Below are 13,869 nucleotides of genomic sequence, written 5' to 3' on the forward strand. Positions count from 1 at the left end.
TCAGCATTTTTTGCTGCTCTTCGCTGAATTCCTTTCAATTTGTCTACATTTTTCTGGTTTACAAAACAATGGCCCTATTCTAGGAAGCAGTTGAACAGGCATCACCATTGAAAGGTTTATATTTTCCTAAAAAATGAAACTCCCAACCTTCTTGGTAATATATCTGCAATATCCTTGTCAAAGGGGGCTCCTGGCCCTGAAACCAAATGGATTAGAAAAGAAAATGCCTTTACTTAATCATGAATCTCTGTCTCTCTTCCCACCTCTCTGTCTCCATCCTCTGAGTTGAAGTTGATATATCATGAGGTGGTGGTTGATGAGACATTAAAGTGGATTGACTTAGATTTGACAAGCACTAACTAATACTAACACCCTCCCCATTGATAGATTTCAAGAGACAATGTTGCCATTAGCTGAAAGAAAAGAAACCTTCTGAGCAAAGTTCTTGCAAGGTTAAAGAGAAGAAAAAAAACACAAGCACAGCTAACACAGGCAAAGGAAAATACTGATCTCTAACTAAGGAGGAAAATGTGCTGATACATTTTACTGAAGACATGTGCATTGATTCTGTGACTTAGTAGACATTTTTTTAAAAGCATTGGCTAAAGTATCTTCCCATGATTAATTTAAACTATTTGTATAATAAAATCTCATTATAGCAAGAGAGAACCTTAAAACAGATTAACTGCATAATTCAGTTAATAGACTGAATTCTATTTAACTGATACCAGCATTTTGACTTTCAGGAGTTTCTATTATATCAAGTTTAATTTTATAAATTAATGCAAAGAAAGATGCATTTTATTTATCTGACAAATCAGGAGACTCTTTCACTATATTTTCATGTACTAACTCTGAAAGGGTGAGGCAGTGATTGAGAAAATGGCACCTACAGAAGTGACAAAGGTTCCTTTTAAGCACCCAGTATTTTAGCTAAAAAGCTGCTCTGATTTTCTCCCAAGTTGTGACTTTCTCAGCTTACCTAACTGTTGACATCTCAGAGTGGCAATTAAAGTTAGTTAGGCTCTGTGCAACTTTTTCAAGTACAATGTACCTTTCAGAGTGATGAATGTAAAAGAACAACCGTCTGGAAGCAGTCCTTTCTAACCAGTTCAGAGGGCCCTATCTAGAGTCTTGGCGCTAAATGGAGCTGTCAAAGTTATAACAAATTACTGTCTTGACACATTTCAGAAAATAAAAGAGAATAAAATTAGTGTCTAATTATGTATTGTTTGGATTAGCTATCCTATAACTTACTTGATATTTGAACTTGGAAAACACTACAAAAAAATTCCCACAAATATTCACCCAAATTTTGTAATTTCAGATTTTCTGAAATGCTGGACACCTGCCTTTTCCTTTTTTGGATTTGTGGGTTTTCAACATCTGTGAAAAACAGGCCTTTTGCTTTGTCTGCTAATTACTCATTTGTGTTTACTTTCCATGAATTTCCATGTGATTTAGTTTTACAAATCAAATTTTTGTAGGAAGCAGATTTCAAAGGCATGTATGCAAGTGTTCATGGGAATTGAATTTTACACCAGAAGCCTACTGCTTTTATCAAATCAGAAAACAGAAACAATACCATGTGATTTATCTAAGCGACCACAACTAAAACACAGTTTGAATAAGGAATACTGAATACCAGCAGAGAACTGCTCATGATCAAATCAAAGAGTTTAAAAGTATAAAATACATTTGTTGAATACTTTTGAATAATATAATGAATAAATATGAGGACATTTGTATCTGTTTCTAGATATGCTGTAAGTAGAAAAGAGGCCAAATTCATCAGGTAAATTATTTATTGAAAATTATTCACTCGTTCCTGCTTAACATAGAAGTTCTGTAAAAAGTACAATGTAAAATGTGTCCAGTAGAGCAGCAATCTAGTAGACAGTCTTGCGTCTAGTAAGCTTTAAAAGAATGTTAGGAACCAGGATGTCGGTGGTATGGCCTAATGGGCAGAACAAAAATCAGATCTAGAGCAGGCATCCAGGTTGGCGGAACAGAAGTGGAAGTCAGAGTCAGAGTCAGCTGCCCAATACCAAATCCAGAGTTGGAACCCAATACCAGAGCCAGAATTGGAACCTGGAGCCAAAGCTGAAGGTCAGAGCCAGGGTCAGATTTCAAATGCCAGAGCCAAAGTCAGAACTGGAGGGTCAGAACCAGGAAGAGTAGCAGATGGTCACAGTGAGGCATATGGGCAGGAACCATAGGAGAAGCAAGGGTTAGGCATGGAGCAGGAGCAGGAGCAAGGAGGGAGCTTGGGTGGAAGGAAGGGGTGAGGGAGGAGCAGAGCAGAACAGGAACAAGGATTAATGTGGATGGAAGAGGTAGGCAAGAGCAGAGTCTGACACTGAAGCAGCAGGGAGTCTTCACAGTTGCTCAGAATGCCCACCTAACTCACTTTCTGGCTTAAGTAGTGGGAGTGAGCCAATCAGGCAGCTGCAGACCTTGGGCACTCTGTCAGGACCTCCTGTAAGGCCTGACTTTTCAGGAGTGGTGACATGCTACATCACCCATCTCCTTTGATGGCAATGAAAGAGTGTCAGAGTGCCTGGGTGCCTACAACATCAGGTTCTAGACATGCACCCTTGGATCATTATGAAGAGCCATTTATCCAGACATTTCCTCACTTGTTGAACTTTGAAGGCTTAGATAAAATAAGCAACCTCTGCCCTCACTTTCCATTTTTCAAAAAATGGATATTCAGATAGAAGTAGTAGCAAAGAAAATTGCTTTTTTCATGTGTGTTTATAGAGGAAGCTGTATATTTTCTGTCAGATGCAAACCTTGCCAAAGTTATGCATGCTTATGTCAGCTTTAGACTGGATTGCTGCAATGCACTGTAGTTGAGGTGACTCCTCAAGACCTTTCAGGAACTTCACATCTTAAATCACAGTCACATCCACAACTGACTCCATATTCATGGAATGTGAATTTTACATATACATACATATTTGCAATGGAAGTCTTAGCATGCTGATCCAATCAGCAAACAGAAAAATACCATGTGACTTATCTGACCAATCAACATTAGATAAGAACTAAGCAATGCAGCTTGACTAGTGATTATTCACAAAGAACTCTTCATTCTCTAAATTTGTCAAGTGATTTCAAATAACTAATATTCTATGAACAGAAAGATGATAAATTTGTTTCATAAATCATCCCCTGTACATTTTTACTTCAAATGTGAAGACCACCTCATTCCTTGTGGTTTAACCTGGCAGTCAAAAACAGCTGGGAAATTCAAGTTACCAGTGTCTACATTTGCCTTCCTGAGTCTTGTTGGAAGAGTATTCTGAGCAGAGGGCCCTCAACTCAGGACCTCATTCCCCGCTTTTGATCCAACAGTGCCCAAATTTTTTGACCTAAACAGAGGTCTTCTACAAAGCTTATCTTTTTACCCAGGCATTTTCAAAGAGGGTTGTTTGGGCATCTGGATTTGATTGACTGGGAAGTTATTTTGTTTGTGATAGTTAACAATGGTTTGGATGATGTTTTGAGTTGATGTTTTATTGTTACCTTGAGGCTGTTTTCTAGACACATTATGGACCTGATGCAAAGCCCATTGAAGTCATAAGGAGTCTTTTCATTGATTAAATAGACATTGGATCAGGCCCTATATAAATGGAAATAATAAATCAATGAATAAAGCCAAAACCCAACCAAATTTGCAAAACCAAATTTGGGAAGTGAATGCAAGGACATCCACACTCATTTTGAATCTATATTCAGGATAGCACTTGAGATGAAGTAACACAAATTAAGCTAAAGATAAATTCCTCACAGAAATTAAATGTTTAAATTGTGTTAGCAATGTGTTCTTCCTTTTGTAATACTGCTGCATAGTCACATAATCATAGTGGAGACTAAAGTCTGTAATCGTAATAGCATCCTTGCATTTGATAGGAGTAATGGATGGGGAAAAATAGAAAACATTTCAGGCAGCATATATGTCATCTGTGTCACCATTTGAGAATAGGGCCTAGTAGATTATTCTCTTTGTACAATCATTACTCAGTGCCTCAATCAGACTCCTCACATTTTAATTTCAATTTGATTTAATTGCAAGAATTGTAATTTGAAAAGGAATGATCAGTGTGGAATCCAATAGTATTTTATCTTAATTGCAGCTTATTTTATTCTTCATGTCATCTATTCTCCTTCTCCAAAGATGATGAATAATTGATTACATGATCTGCCACAATTATCTGATGAATAATCAATGGTATTCAATCAATTTGTTTAGTGATTATACTTTGTAATTTACATTTAAGTAAAAAGATTAAGATCTCCTGTATGGTTAAATAATGAATTATGTTTAAATAATGTTAAGACTATATTGCAAAGCAACAAAAACTAATCAAGCCAACGCTATGACTCATAGTTGTGACATTATGGAGATGGAAAAGGACAAATAGCATGTGTTTGGGATACAGTAATATTCTTAACTTCTAAACAGGCTGGCTTCCTAAATTAATATTTGGAGATTAATTGTAAGTAAATGTAATTTAATAACAAAGGAAGAAAAGATTTGATGGAAGGCTATAAATATTGTTTTGGTTGAATACCTATTTCTACATTTTTGATGGTATCTGAAGGCCAATGCAATGTATAAGATGCGAAAAGGATGACTTCCAGTTGAGACAAGTTTAACATAATTTCTACTAGTTTAGCCAGAGGTAGCCTCCCTTCTTACTGATCACTTAATGTTGCTCACAAGATCCTTCACTAGCTAACATCATAGCTGCAATTCACCATTGTTGAAATTCCATGAGTGGAAACTCCAGTGGAAATAGTGTAAAGAAGGCTCAGGCCTTTTTACCACCATATTGTCTAATAATATACTTGTAGGTGATTACGTTAGAAGTGATGCTTTCTTAGCTTTCAGACATAGGATGCGACATGATATTGAGCAAGGGGAAAATTTCCACTTTTTGCCTCACTTCAAGTTGAAATGAGGGGTGTAGGGAAGAGAGGCAGAGCCAAGAGTTATATCCCATCTTTCATTAACTTGAAAAAAAAAAAACCAGCTTGAGATTCACCTATAACACTGGGACACTGTCAGGTGACAGTTCATGGGCTAAATTTTATTCTCATTTACACTGCTGTAAGTCTAAAGTAACTTAGGTTAACTTTATTGGTGTAAATCAACATGAGCTGAGAGCAGAATAATTCTGAAAAATAAATTCCCTTGATTGTGTTATCGATCTGAAATTGTTAAAACTGAAAAGGTTTTGTACATTTAAATATTTCAGATGTTTTTGCATTTCACTCATCTTCCAAGTAGACTGGCAAGTTTCACTTTTGCTCCTACTTAGTTTTATGTTGTGGTTGTCTATTCCAGAAGCTGGGTTGCAAATACTGGGTCTCCTCAATTTTAATGTAGAGGGAATCCTCTGCACATCTGTCCTTTCTTCCTTATAAAAATGTATATTTCATCATGTGACAGCACACTGGAGTGTGAGACATTCATTGTAACTCAAGGAGCAGGATGCCATCTTGCTTGTCTATAAAATTGCTAGCAATGGAGACAATGGTATTAGGATGTTGTTTCTGGAACCAGAGGGAATTCTGGGAGTTTAACCTCTACTCCCAGAATACCCCTAGGTTTGCACAAGATTCCCCAGAAGGCACGGAGCAATCACCTGCAATTCACCACCAGGTGGAACTCTTACTAGAACTCTAGAATGTGTTCCCAGAGCTGCTCCTGAAGTCGTTGCAATTAACACAACTAAGTGCAGTATGCAGGGTATTATAGCAAGTCCATTAACCATGACTGATACTTGTCTGGAAAGATAAACAATGCAATTTAGTCTTCATCTGAGCCAAGTCGTCCATGTCAACAGGACCCAGAGCAGATGACTGGGCTAAGAGAACTGTTGGGTGAAGCCCTCATACAAGGATGTCTGTGAAGCCCTGGGAGAGAAATGGCTAAAGAAAAGGGCAGAAATGAAGCCCCTGAGGGACGTGGCCTGAAGAGGCCGGTATAGACCACAACAGAGCTTTGAGGCAGCGACTCAAGAACTGTGGAGCCCTGATAAAGGGTGAAGTGTTGAGTACCTTATGTTTCATGGTATCAATACATCAGACTCAGAAGGGGAGATTTAATTTGGAATACTAGTCGTATGATATGGGATTATCCCAGAGCCATAGAAGGAGGGGAAAGTGATGGCAAGGGCGTGGGGGAAGTGACACTTCTGTTAATACTGGGTTTTGTAAAATCCTTCCTTTTAAAACAAAATATATGTGTTTTTGTTCTAAACCAGCTAACAAGAAACAGATTGTTGGAAATGAGCAAAACAAATAAGATTATTCCACGAGAAACAGAGTTTGAATATTTGTGCTTGACATGGCTCAGGCAACCCACACAAGGTGATTAAAGTTATTTTCTAAAAAGGCCAGAAGCACGTAACACAAAAATAGAAATACAAAATGCTATTGTTAGTAGTAATAACTTTGCACTTCTCTGGAGTTTTTCATCTAAGAATTTCAAGTCCCTCTACAAATATTAACCAAGCCCCGCAAGACCATGTGCCATAGGAAAGTTTATTCTCTTCATACAAATGAGGCACAGACAGATTAAGTGACTTTCCCACTGCAAGTCAGTGGCAGAAACAGGAAAAGTAAACACAGCCTCAGCGCTCTGACCATTACACAATGCTTCCCCTCCTAAACCGGGAACACATTAAAAAAAGGCAATTCAAAGGCTAATGTCCCAGTGTGCAAGATGAGAACTGAAATTACAAAAACTAATTCTAGAACACACACAAATCTGGGATACACACAAGAAAAAGTTACGTTATTGGAGGTTTCTTGTAACTGATTTTAGTTTTCATATAAACTTCCTGTCACTTCTTCTTGAAAATCAATACACAAAAGTATTTTAATACATACGTAATGAATACATAAATCTACTTTCCTAATGGGCAGCAGGCACGTTATTATAAACCTTTGTTCACAGAAGTCCTTATTCACGTCAGTGGGATCACTCAGAGGAGTACAGGGTTGCAGTGTACAAGCGCATAAGCAGAGAATATACTGTGACCATTCCAACCCTGCAAAGACAATACAAAGACAATAAATAAATAAATAATAAATAAAACAAAACAAAACAAAAAACCCTACACCCCTAGGCAGTCAGTTAAATGCCCAGGCTTCCACAACCTACAGTTAGAGAGGAGCCTGAACATAAAGATGTATCTTGAAACTGCATCTGCCCCAGCTAACTGAAATAATCTTCCCGTTACAAATATTTGTAAAGTTTAATTTACTTTCCTACCATCATCCGAAACAGGAAGAGAAAGGATATTGAAAATAGCCCCCAGCAGTCAGAATAATCCACCCAGTAATGTCAGTGACGTTTAAGAAGGTTTGGCGTGTTATGTAGGTGCACACGTTAAGGAACTTGGTTTTGTGTTTTCAGTACTTGCACATTCTTATTTTTGCAATTTTTTTGTGGTTATAATTAGTGGACTGTGGTAGGGAGGAAGATATAGAAAAGGTGGGAGTGGTGGGGACTTCACAGTATGCTGCTCCCCTTCCTATGGAGACCATGAGAGCCCTTGCGCATGGACTATGGGCTCAAGGCTCAGATACTGTGGTGATGGGCACTGACGGAAGAGCTTAGATGCATAAACAGGATAGGGGTTTTGGGGAAGCATCTCCAAGGAGCAGTCATTCTTTGCAGCATGCCCTGCTGGCAGCCCAGCAGATTTCAACTGTGCTCTAGCCAATGTTAACTCCCCACTGTGGTTTCTCCCCCCGTAGATAAAGACAGGTGCAGCAGGGTAGGGAGTCAATGGCAACATGATACTACTACAAGAGGAAGTGTCATGTGAAAAAGTGGACCCACTATGCAACAGGAAAGGTTGGTTCTTTTCACAGATGCCCCAAGATACATGGGCCCTAAACATCCTGAGGATCATTCCATCCGAATTGGTGTGGGCCTCACTCAGAACATGTGACTCTCCCAAGAGCTATATGGGTCCTAATCAATCTGTGGGCTGCCCTTTGCCTCCACGACTCCCTACCCTTCCTCCTGGTTCTCAGTATTTCCAACCACAACATTTTAAAAAAATCATGAATTTCTCTTACAGCCCTTTCCCCCCTCCAATCCTGCAGCATCAGCATAAACCCACAGTCTCCAGCTTCACAGCCCAGACTTCTTCCACTTTAGCTACTGAAATAACTGGTAGGTAGAGAGCATATTGGTATCCTCCTTGTAGATGAGCCATAGAGAGTGACACAATCCATGTCTATTGTGAGAGCGTGGTTGGATTTTGGGCATCAAGACTCCTGTTTTCTATTCTTGGCTCCAATAGCCAAGTGTGGTGTAGTGGGTAAAGATAACACAGACAAATGTTACAAAACCCCTCTTTGTGTTATCTGTGGTGGCTGAACCCAGGCTCTTTGGATGTAAGAGCTAAGATATTGCCATCTGAGCTAAAGAGCTATTTTTCGAAGCATGCAGGCAGTAACAATCAGAAGCCTCTCCATATGGTTCACCCCACGAGAAGGTGACCAAAAGTCATACTGCATATGTCTACACAGCAAAAGCTGTGTGGGGGCTAGCCTACTGAGCTAGCTTGAATCCAGCTAGTGGAGGTAACAATAGCTGAGTGGGCTTCAGTGAGTAGATAGTTGAAGCCTGGCACAGCCCCTAGGTATGTATTTGACTTGCAAGCCCGCTTTGAAGCCTGCATTCTATTGTCTTCACCACTATCGTTACCCATGCTGACTGGATTCTAGCTAACTTGGCTAGCACATGCACAGCTTTTGCTGGGCAGACTTACTCACTGTATTAGTGTAGGTTACACAAGCACATAATGTGCCATGCCCCTTCTATAAGGTAGCCTGGGAAAGCAGCTGTGAGCTGACTGTGTTATATTACAGATATGGGTTCCAGTCCCTTTTGTGTCTGAAGTGATCTTGCACAAGGTCTCACTAATCATCTCTGTATAGTGGGTGAATGACAGTAATCTTCCTTAGGATATGAGACCTTGGTAAATAAGGATAATAAAACATATGAGCAGCAGTCAGTGAAAGACCAGGAACTAGAAATAATGGTGTCCTGGCTTGCTGCTCAATGCATTTTCTCATAAGCTTAAGGGGATAGCGGGGGAGGGGGAGAATGGCAAAAGTAGTCTCTCTCTCTCTCTCTCTCTCTCTCTCCCTCTCCACCTCAAAAATCATATGTAGCCAGGAGCATGTCATGTTTTTTGCAAGAGCTACTGCAGCAAGAGCCAAAAATCACATTCCTCATGATAAATTTACGGCAGTTGGCAATAGTGTAATTATATGTTTATTTACAGTATATTTTTCACACACTAGATGTTCCGATGAACATAACAGAGCTCTCTCCATACAGGGCAACACAGGGGAATCAAGTTGCACAGAAGCCTGTATGTAGTTTATAGTTGTTTTCCTTCATAAGTGTTTAAGACATTCATTATATAGATATATTACATCACCATACCAGCATAAAACTGATGCGAGGGACTCCCTTACATGCAACGACGTCTTATACCTCCTCCTTCCAAAAGGATGACATGAAAAAAATATCAAGCCTTGGGCTGCATAAGAGGTGCAACAATCTGAAAAACATCAGGAGGACCAGTAATGAGAATGCAAAAGATAGCAGCCATTCTGAGAGGTACATTAAGGGATAGGTCAACACTGAAAAATAAAAAAAACAAAACAAAAAAACCCAACCTACATCAGCAAGTCTGAAAGCCTGGGTCTACAGACCCCAGCTCAATATGGGGCTAAAAACAGCAGTATAGATATACCCGCTGGGGCTCTGGGATGTGAAAAAGGGGGTGGATCTCAGAGCCTGAGCTCCATCCCAAGAAGGAACCTCTACACTGCTATTTTTAACCCTGCAGTACAAGCCCTGCTAGTCCGAGTCGGTTGACCTCAGCTCTGATTGCCGTGGTTTATCTTATTTATTTATTATAGTGTAGATGTACTCTAAGACAGTATTTCTCAACGATAGTCCATGGATGGAGCCAGTCCCTGAGATCTTCCTGACACAGTTTAGAAAGGCAGCAAGCCGGTCCCTGGTACCAAAAAGATTGAGAAACACTGCTCTAAGAGAGAGACTACTAAAATGACATGCTAAAATGGCACTCCTGGGCTGCATTTTTTCCACTTACCCCTAGTGGAGGGGATGTAACAAAGTGTGCCCTGATTTCTCCCCTCATACACATATCTGGGTGCAGGGAAAAGCTTCTCTGGATCTCATGGAGGCAATCTATCTCAATCCTTTTAACGGGGCTAGCGTACACGTCCTGATGTGGCTAAGACATTGTTTGTTTCTATCCACACAGGAAAAATCAAACCCTGTAATAACACTGTTAAAGTAACATGATAGATTTTGCATTACAGGTAGGCCCTCAGAATGAGTTAGCCGCATTATTTTTGCAAGCTACCCAGGCTACTCGCAGGGTTAAATAGAAGCTAAAGGTTTATAGCTTAATGAGAGGCATTTGTTACTGAGTATAATATAAACAGATATCTGACTTAAAAGGGTGCATTAGTCATAAAATCTTTAAGAGCAAGATAGCCCAACAGTTCATCCCAGATTCAGATCTGTTAATATATGACTGTAAATACCATAAACAAGGGTTGCTATTTAAAAGCAAGCAACCTTATTTCCTATATAATCAGAGCTCAAAGTGGGAAGAAATAAGTGAGGGAAGTCATGCAATGCTGCAGCACAGGTCTGAATGTGCCTAGATATTACAGAGATAAGCATTAGAGAAATGCTTGAATGGATGGCATGAAGGAACATAACACAAGGCACATATAGTACAATGGGAACAAACAGTTCTGAGTAGTACTCTTCCACGGTTCCTTCCTTCTTTTATATTGTATTTCCCTTAAGCATCTATTTAGTTTCTTCATCATTTTTTCATAAAATACTACAATATTTTTTTTCATTTTGGAAGAAGTGCTGATATTCATTCTGTTGAAACAAGTGCTGGTGATCTGCTCCTGTGAGTTCCTAGGGGTGGGTGCATAGGGGCAGAGACAGACCTCATCTTTATTTTCTTTTTGGATGCACGTGTAATTTGCAAATGCTTATATTCAGAGTTAGAGAAAACTTACAAGAATCTGTTCACTTGAGCAATATGATGATGATGATCCTATATCCAGACACATTGAAAAAGCAAAGGAAAACATGGATATATACACACCCTATTAGGCTTCATAAGTTCTTTTATAAGATTTAACACAATTAATAATATTAAATGTCTAGTCTAGGATAGCTTTCCTTTGAGATTTTACCTTTTGATTTTTTTCAGATATGTTAAATTTATTTTGACCAGATTGACTTCCAGATGATAACACACATGCCCTAACACTGGAAAACCAAATGTAGCTGAAATCAGGAAAGAAATATTGTCATTTTTAACTTCAAATCATCCTCATTTTTGGAAAGTCAATAAGGAGACACTGCCAGACATGTAAGAATCCAAGTTTAAGTTTTATATTAAAACAAAACAAGTTGTACATCCCATTTGTATTTATAAAATCAAGTATTCAAAGAAACTAATTCAGAATGTTGTTTTTTACTTCAGTAAAAACAGTTTTCAGTTTGAATTTAACTATTTCCCTGTAATGTTGGTGTGGGATAACCCTTAAACTGAAACTGACTATAAACAAATGTAAAACTGACACTTCAATTTTTATTGCCCAAACTGTGTGAAGTGGAAGTAAATACATAAATAAAACAGCATACATGCTGAAAATGAAACTAGATTTTAAAATATCTGAAGTTTTATTAGTAACAAAAGTACATTTGTTTTTAAAATTTATGCTAATTTACTTAACTGCCAGTTTAAAATCTACAGCATTTTTTGTAAAGCTGATATTTAGTTATCTATTGGAGATGTCATACATTCTGTACTTTGGTTTTGTCTGTAGTGTCCAGCATGAAATAGAGCTTTGAAGTTGATAGCACTTAACGTGGAATTTTAAAGCATTCCAAACATCCTCTTCACACATAAAAGGGGATGAAAAAATAACTGTACCACACTCTGAGTCCTGCACAGCCGACTACCACCAGTCACGTTCTAGGTGATAGCTAGTGATGTGTTTGTGGCCCAATGCACACACAAACACACACATCTCTGTACAGAGCAGTGGAAAAAGTTCTAATTAACTTTCTCTCTCTAAGTGGATGCTGGAGGCACAGAGCAGAGTAATTGGCTGCAGAACCCCGTTTGATCAAGGGAAATTGGGATTGTGAGTCTTTCCTTCCCTTTCCTGGCTTTAAATCCATCAGCATCATTTGTTAAATAAATACATAAATAAAACACATAAGGAGGGCGGGGAGGCGAAGATTTGCACTTCACATCTTTCGCTGTGCCTCAGTGAGCTTCAAATGCCAGCTAGCATTCCTCTTGTTCAACTGAACTAATCATCATCAGTTTAATCGGATCACACCCAGGCCTGTGCCCCTTTATGGCGCACTACCATCGCACAGCGCGAATCAGGGAAAGCACGTTCTGCTCCCGCCCGCCGTGCGAACCTGCCCCGTGCCCAAGCCAAGGAATGAAGGGTCCCTGCTCCCTCCCCGCCCCGGTCAGGGAATCCGGCCCTCCGGGTTTTCCGAGCTGCCGGCACCGCTAGCCCTGCGGCGATTGGAGAATGCGGCCGGCTGCAGCCAATGGGCTCCGTGGAATGCTCATGTCACTGGACCGGGCTGGCAGCGCCTGAGCCCCCAGCAGAGACTAAGGAGAGGATCAGCGGCGCAGCTCGGTCACTTCCACGCTGAAGGCGCCTGGAGCTGACGCGGCTGCCTGACAAGCTCCCGCTCCCTGCAAATCCTTCCCTGCTGGGGCTCGGCGGAAAAATGTGTCTCTCCAGCTGGCAGTGACTTCTCCGGGGCGGGGCGCCCAAGGAGCAGCCAAGCCGGGCTCCTGGGGATACTTGCCTCCCTTGCTCTAAATGTGACTGATCCTCCCCACCCCTTCCAGGAATACCTTGCGGTGTTTCCAAAGTCCTTCTCCTGGACTAGGGTAAGTGGCAGCCCGTCTGGTTCTCTCCCGCAGGGGATTTAAGGGTGGTTTTGTTTGTACGAAGCGGGGCTGTTTGCATTAGGTCCCCCCCACTTTGCAGTCTGGAGGGTGGGCTGGGATGTGCTGTGTGGAATGTCAGCCTCCCAGCGTCTTGTCACCTACCAATGTCTTGAGAAACTTGATTAGTTTAACAGGACCAGAAAGGTTCGGCGCAGAAGCAAGTCGCCTAACTTACGCAGAAAGTGACTTGTAGCTGCCCCAGCCTAATATCTTTAGAAGCCTCCTCAGTGGGTTTCATTAAAAATATTGACTTCAAAGTGGTGAGTTTTTAGCTTTCGGTATTTTTTATGAACAACAAGGGAGTAACAGCCCAAATCTGTTCCTTATTAGCAAACCTGGGACTCGGGATGCAGCACAAAGTTGTTAAATTTTGCCTGCAGACGCAGAAAAATCAAACAGATCTTGGTTATTGCACTAGTTATTGCACTAGTGTGGTGTTGTTTTTATTGTGTGGGGGGAAGAGGTCTGAAAGATTGTCGACAAACTTGTCTGAAGAGCCTGGAAGATCACTGTCTTGAAGGAGAAAATAATTTGGGGGCTGATGCCATACTGAGTTATAATTTGCCCAACTGGAATCTGAACTAGCACTCCAAATTCATGTAGTTATTAGATTAAATGTATGTGTGTACCCTGCATGCAACTCAACAACAGCAAAAAAAAAAAAAAAACCAAAAAAAACCCCAAGCTCTCTCCCTTCTCCCCCTCCCCCCCCCAAAAAAGAAAAACAAACAAAAAAACCAAAACCAACAACAAAAAGCTGTGAAGCTAAAGG

At 40.2% G+C, this 13,869-nt stretch overlaps 1 protein-coding gene across 1 annotated transcript in view; it reads left to right on the top strand.

Annotated features, from left to right (window-relative positions):
• The first annotated feature begins 12,757 nt into the window (after positions 1 to 12,757).
• The window catches only part of PRICKLE1 (prickle planar cell polarity protein 1), a 100,431-nt gene continuing 99,319 nt past the window's right edge, over positions 12,758 to 13,869 (top strand). Inside the window, exon 1 of the mRNA XM_067564182.1 lies at positions 12,758 to 13,037. The gene's annotated coding sequence lies outside the window, so the exon portion shown is untranslated. The remainder of the gene's footprint in view (positions 13,038 to 13,869) is intronic.

This window comes from Emydura macquarii, unplaced genomic scaffold (genome assembly GCF_026122565.2).
Source record: "Emydura macquarii macquarii isolate MOO-44397 ecotype Brisbane River unplaced genomic scaffold, CSIRO-AGI_Emac_v2 contig_2636, whole genome shotgun sequence".
NCBI classification, from domain to species: domain Eukaryota; kingdom Metazoa; phylum Chordata; order Testudines; family Chelidae; genus Emydura; species Emydura macquarii.